General features: G+C 41.2%; 1 pseudogene; it reads right to left on the minus strand.

Annotated features, from left to right (window-relative positions):
• Nucleotides 1-1,085: 1,085 nt before the first annotated feature.
• Nucleotides 1,086-1,214, minus strand: LOC135509817 (small nucleolar RNA SNORA57; annotated as a pseudogene).
• Between the last annotated feature and the right edge of the window lie 6,002 nt (nt 1,215-7,216).

Raw genomic sequence — 7,216 nt, forward strand, 5'->3', positions numbered from 1 at the left:
TGTTTGGCGTAAAAGCAACACAGCTCATCACTCTGAACACACCATACCCACTGTCAAACATGGTGGTGGCAGCATCATGGTTTGGGCCTGCTTTTCTTCAGCAGGGACAGGGAAGATGGTTAAAATTGATGGGAAGATGGATGGAGCCAAATACAGGACCATTCTGGAAGAAAACCTGATGGAGTCTGCAAAAGACCTGAGACTGGGACGGAGATTTGTCTTCCAACAAGACAATGATCCAAAACATGAAGCAAAATCTACAATGGAATGGTTCAAAAATAAACATATCCAGGTGTTAGAATGGCCAAGTCAAAGTCCAGACGTGAATCCAATCGAGAATCTGTGGAAAGAACTGAAAACTGCTGCTCACAAATGCTCTCCATCCAACCTCACTGAGCTCGAGCTGTTTTGCAAGGAGGAATGGGAAAAAATTTCAGTCTCTCGATGTGCAAAACTGATAGAGACATACCCCAAGCGACTTACAGCTGTAATCGCAGCAAAAGGTGGCGCTACAAAGTATTAACTTAAGGGGGCTGAATAATTTTGCACGCCCAATTTTTCAGTTTTTGATTTAAAAAAGTTTGAAATATCCAATAAATGTCGTTCCACTTCATGATTGTGTCCCACTTGTTGTTGATTCTTCACAAAAAAATACAGTTTTATATCTTTATGTTTGAAGCCTGAAATGTGGCAAAAGGTCGCAAAGTTCAAGGGGGCCGAATACTTTCGCAAGGCACTGTATCTGTAGAAAAATATTAAGACAAAAACATCAAATTTGATTCGAATTTCCATCTTTACATTCCATTATTATTAAAAAGATGATTTTACATGCTCGTGCTACGAGTGATCCCTGTAGTAAACAACTACCTTCTCGTCGACTCGTCATCCCTCTTGTCATCCCTCAGGTGCCACTTCTCTTCCTCCTCTTCCCAGTACATCTGAAACGGCTTCTGGCTGATCTCACACGTCTACACACAGACAGAGGAGGAAAGAAAAGTTAGCATCTAACAACATTCTGACAATGTGCAGTGTCTAATTAACAACATAACAAGACATAATATACAGGCTACAGCAGCATGATGTGAGAATGTCCCAGCGAATGAGGATAGAACCAGAAGACGGGGAACATTCTGGCACCGAAGACATAGCACTGGACTTGTTAACACACACAAACATGAGTACAGATGAACAGTGTGCATGCCAAGAATGGATGTTCAATCCCTAACTTTAACTATAAATGAATCTTCACTGTTCTGTTACATGGTGTTTATTTCCATTTGGGTTTGTTTATCTCCCCCTGCTGGCGGTTGTATATAAGCAGCTTTCCTTTCTGCATACAGTACTACAGTACTAATATGCAGTACTAGAACTACCCATCCCGGATCCGGGAGAATTGTCATCAACTGACACTAATTAGCATAACGCAACAGACAAAAAATATTACTAGAAAATATTCATATTCATGAAATCACAAGAGAAATATAGCGAAACACAGCTTAGCCTTTTGTTAATCACCCTGTCGTCTCAGATTTTGAAATTATGCTTTACAGGGAAAGCAATACAAGAGTTTGTGTAAGTTTATTGATAGCATACCAAAACAATAAGTACACCTAGCATCAGGTAACTTAGTCACGAAAATCAGAAAAGCAATCAAATTAATCGTTTACCTTTGATGATCTTCGGATGTTTTCACTCACGAGACTCCCAGTTAGACAACAAATGTTCCATAAAGATATTTTTATATCCAAATACCTCTGTTAGTTTGGTGCGTTATGCCCAAGAATCCACCGGAAAGAGCGGTCACAACAACGCAGACAAAAATTCCAAATTATATCCATAATGTACACAGAAACATGTCAAACGTTTTTTATAATCAATCCTCAAGGTGTTTTTCAAATATCTATTCAATAATATATCAACCGGGACAGTTGGCTTTCCACTAGGATCGGGAGTAACAATGGCCGCCTCTCTCTTTTGCACACAAATCGCTCTGAGAGCCCCCACTTGTCCACTTACGCAATGTGGTTGTTCACGCTCATTCTTCAAAATAAAAGCCTGAAACTATGTCTAAAGGCTGTTGACACCTTAGGGAAGCCATAGAAAAAAGGAATCTGGTTGATATCCCTTTCAATGGGCAATAGGGATGCATAGGGGTTTCAAAATAAGAGTCACTTCCTGATTGGATTTTTCTCAGGCTTTCGCCTGCAATATCAGTTCTGTTATACGCACAGACAATATTTTTACAGTTTTGGGAACTTTAGAGTGTTTTCTATCCTAAGCTGTCAATTATATGCATATTCTAGCATCTGGTCCTGAGAAATAGGCCGTTTACTTTGGGAACATAATTTTTCCAAACATAAAAATAGTGCCCCCAAGCTTCAAGAGGTTAATAAGTTGAGAAATAACTATAGTAGGCCAAGCCTATAGAAAGCTGATGGGATCCTCCTCTTTGTAATAGAGGATATCAAAACTTCTCACGCAATTGTAGAGCCTATAAAAATGTTGCTCAACATGAGCAGGGCTCTCATTAAGTGATTGATTAGATTTTAGATCACCATTACAATTACGTCAGAGAGATTAAAGGGACAGTAGAGTGCTGAGTACCAGACAGTTAACACGTTTGGTAGGCTTCTAATGACCATCAGCAGCATCAGAGCTTGGTGAAGCCTAATTACCATGACTGAATGGTTACGTGGAATTTAACTGCCTTCATTTCTCGTGAACGCAGGTGTGGCGGTAATACGGTCACCATAACAGCCCTACAGCCCTACAGCCCCTCACTGTCACCACTCTACACGTAACTTATTCTTTAACTTCTTACCTCATGTTGTGGAAGTTTATTCTGGTGAAGTTTGAAACATTTACATAACTATTTCATCAATCTCTACAAAATAATTATCTTAGCTATGGCTCTAATAGTTTACATGTTAGCTACACAAAGTGTGTGTTGTTTTCTCATGTTAGATCATGCTGGTTTTGTATAAGAATGCATAGAGCTCTTTTGGTTGTATTAGTCAGAAGATGGATTATGTCTATGACAGTACATACTGTCCTGCATTAGCTGGCATCATACCACCCTGCATACCACTGCTGCCTTGCTTCTGAAGCTAAGCAGGGTTGGTCAGTCCCTGGATGGGAGACCAGATACTGCTGGAAGTGTGTTGGAGGGCCAGTAGGAGGGACTCTTTCCTCTGGCTTAAAAAATATCCCAATCCCCCAGGGCAGGGCTCTGTCGTTTGGATGGGACGTTAAACAGGTGTCCTGACTCTCTGCGGCCATTAAAGATGCCATGTCACTTATCATAAGAGTAGGGGTGTTAACCCTGGTGTTCTGGCTAAATTCTCAATCTGTAAATGAGAATGTGTTGTCAGTCAACTTACCTGGTAAATAATGTTAAATTGCAATAGTGGCCTTTTTAGCTGCCATGATGTTGTCTAATACTGTAGTTTTAAGGACTTTGAGTAATTGTTCCCTCTTTGTCCAAGTTTCACCATTTCCCAGTCAACCTGAGGACAAATGGATATCCTGTCGTCAGAGGTTTGATGAGGGGAATATGTTTACAGGGTATCTGCAGGTTCCATGAATTTGAATTTATGACTAATGCCACACCTCCGCGGCCTCCGCAATGGATTAGTCTACTGAGACAGGCATGAAAGAAAATGTATATATTTGCAACTGCCTACAGCTTGTTCAATGAACCATAAAAAATGTATGAACATGCACCTGTGGAACAGGTGGCAATTAAGGTCATAGTTATGAAAACTTATGACACTAAAGAGGCCTTTCTACTGAGTCTGAAAAACACCAAAAGAAAGATGCCCAGGGTCCCTGCTCATATGCGCGGACGTGCCTTAGGCATGCTGCAAGGAGGCATGAGGACAGCAGATGTTGCCAAGGCAATAAATTGCAATGTCCGTACTGTGAGACGCCTAAGACAGCGCTACAGGGAGACAGGATGGACAGCTGATTATCCTCGCAGTGGCAGACCACGTGTAACAACACCTGCACAGATCAGTACATCCGACAATCACACCTGCGGAACAGGTACAGGATGTCAACAACAACTGCCCGAGTTACACCAGGAATGCACAATCCTTCCATCAGTGCGCAGACTGTCCACAATACGCTGAGATAGGCTGGACTAAGTACTTGTAGGCCTGTTGTAAGGCAGGTCCTCACCTGACATCACCGACAACAACGTTGCCTATGGGCACAAACCAAGCATCGCTGGACCAGGCAGGACTGACAAAAAGTGGTCTTCACTGAAGAGTCGCGGTTTTGTCTCACCAAGGGTGATGGTCGGATTCACATTTATCGTTGAAGGAATGAGCGTTACACCGAGCCCTGTACTCTGGAGCAGGATCGATTTGGAGGTGGAGGGTCTGTCATGGTCTGGGGCGGTGTGTCACAGCATCATCGGACCGAGCTTATTGTCATTGCAGGCAATCTCAACACTGTGCATTACAGAGAAGACATCCTCCTCCCTCATGTGGTACCCTTCCTGTAGGCTCATCCTGATATGCCCCTCGAGCATTACAATGCCACCAGCCATACTGCTCGTTCTGTGCGTGATTTCTTGCAAGACAGGAATGTCAGTGTTCTGCCATGGCCAGCGAAGAACCCGGATCTCAATCCCATTGAGCACGTCTGGGACCTGTTGGATCGGAGGGTGAGGTCTAGAGGTCGACCGATTAATTGGAATGGCCGATTTCAAGTTAACAATCGGAAATCGGTATTTTTGAACACCAATTTGGCCGATTTTTAAAATAATATTTTTTTACACCTTTATTTAACTAGGCAAGTCAGTTAAGAAAAAATTCTTATTTTCAGTGACGGCCTTAGAACAGTGGGATAACTGCCTGTTCAGGGGCAGGACGACAGATTTGTACCTTGTCAGCTCGGGGGTTTGAACTTGCAACCTTCCGGTTACTAGTCCAACGCTCTTACTAGTCCAACCCTGCCGCCCCAATAATCAATCAATGCGGTGCGCATTCGTGAAAAAGGACTGTCGTTGCTCAATGTTTACCTAACCATAAACATCAATGCCTTTCTTAAAATCAATACACAGAAGTATATATTTTTAAACCTGCATATTTAGCTAAAAGAAATTCAGGTCAACAGGCAATATTAACCAGGTGAAATTGTGTCACTTCTCTTGCGTTCATTGAACGCAGAGTCAGGGTATATGCAGCAGTTTGGGCCACCTGGCTCGCTGGGACTATTTTGCCAGAATTTTACGTAATTATGAAATAACATTGAAGGTTGTACAATGTAACAGCAATATTTAGACTTAGGGATGCCACCCGTTAGATAAATACAAAACGGTTCCGTATTTCACTGAAAGAATAAACGTTTTGTTTTCAAGATAATAGTTTCCGGCTTCGACCATATTAATGACAAAAGGCTTGTAAATATGTGTTATTATGTTATAATTAAGTCTATGGTTTGATATTTGATAGAGCAGTCTGACTGAGCGATGGTAGGCAACAGCAGGCTGCCTACCATAAGCATTCATTCAAGCAGCACTTTCGTGCGTTTTGCCAACAGCTCTTCGCAATGCTTCAAGCATTGAGCTGTTTATGACTTCCAAGCCTATCAATTCCCGAGATTAGGCTGGTGTAACCAATGTGAAATGGCTAGCTAGTTAGCTGGGTGTGCGCTAATAGCATTTCAATCGGTGACGTCACTCGCTCTGAGATCTTGAAGTAGTTGTTCCCCTTGCCACGGTTTTTGTGGAGCGATGGGTAATGATGCTTTGAGGGTGGCTGTTGTTGATGTGTTCCTGGTTCAAGCCCAGGTAGGGGCGAGGAGAGGGACGGAAGCTATACTGTTACACTGGCAATACTAAAGTGCCTATAAGAACATCCAATAGTCAAAGGTATATGAAATACAAATGGTATAGAGAGAAATAGTCCTACAAATACTATATTAACTACAACCTAAAACCTCTTACCTTGGAATATTGAAGTCTCATGTTAAAAGGAACCGCCAGCTTTCATATGTTCTGAGCAAGGAACTTAAACGTTATCTTTTTTACATGGCACATATTGCACTTTTACTTTCTTCTCCAACACTTTGTTTTTGCATTATTTAAACCAAATTGAACGTTTCATTATTTATTTGAGGCTAAATTGATTTTATTGATGTATTATATTAAGTGTTCATTCAGTATTGTTGTAATTGTCATTATTACAAATAAACAAATAAAAATCAGTATCGGCTTTTTTTGGTCATCCCATAAATCGGTATCGGCATTGAAAGATCAAAATTAGTCGACCTCTAATCCAGAGACAGGTGTTTAGTATAGAGGTCGACCGATTAATCGGAATGGCCGATTAATTAGGGCCGATTTCAAGTTTTCATAACAATCGGAAATCAGTATTTTTGGGTGCCTGATTTTGCCGTTTTATTTTTTTTACACCTTTATTTAATCTTTATTTAACTAGGCAAGTCAGTTAACACATTCATATTTTCGATGACGGCTTAGGAACGAGGCAGAACGACAGATTTTTACCTTTTCAGCTCGTTGGATCCAATCTTGCAACCGTACAGTTAACTAGTCCAATGCTCTAATCACCTGCCTCACGAGGAGGCTGCCTGTTCCACGAATGCAGTAAGCCAAGGTAAGTTGCTAGCTAGCATTAAACTTATCTTATAAAAAACAATCAACGACTGTCGTTGCTCCAATGTGTACATAAACATCAATGCCTTTCTTAAAATCAATACACAGAAGTATATCTTTTTAAACCTGCATATTTAGCCAAAAGAAATCCAGGTTAGCAGGCAATATTAACCAGGTGAAATTGTCACTTCTTGTCACTTCTCAGGGTATATGCAACAGTTTGGGCCGCCTGGTTCTTTGCGAACTAATTTGCCAGAATTTTACGTAATTATGATATAACATTGAAGGTTGTGCAATAAACAGGAATATTTAGACTCATGGATGCCACCCGTTAGATAAAATACGGAAAGGAATAAACGTTTGTTTGAGGTGATCGTTTCCGGATTTGACCTAAGGCTCGTATTTGATATAGCAGTCTGACTGAGGGGTGGTAAGCAGCAGCAGGCTCGTAATAGTCAAAGGTATATGGTTTAGAGAGAAATAGTCGACGCGTTGTGATAACTTGCGGCTGAACTTGAAAGGGGTTCCTTCATTATTTTACCGTTCATGTCTTCCATAGAGAATGTCTTGATCTACTTCAAATAAGGTCTGTGT

This window comes from Oncorhynchus masou, chromosome 22 (assembly GCF_036934945.1).
Source record: "Oncorhynchus masou masou isolate Uvic2021 chromosome 22, UVic_Omas_1.1, whole genome shotgun sequence".
Classification (NCBI taxonomy): domain Eukaryota; kingdom Metazoa; phylum Chordata; class Actinopteri; order Salmoniformes; family Salmonidae; genus Oncorhynchus; species Oncorhynchus masou.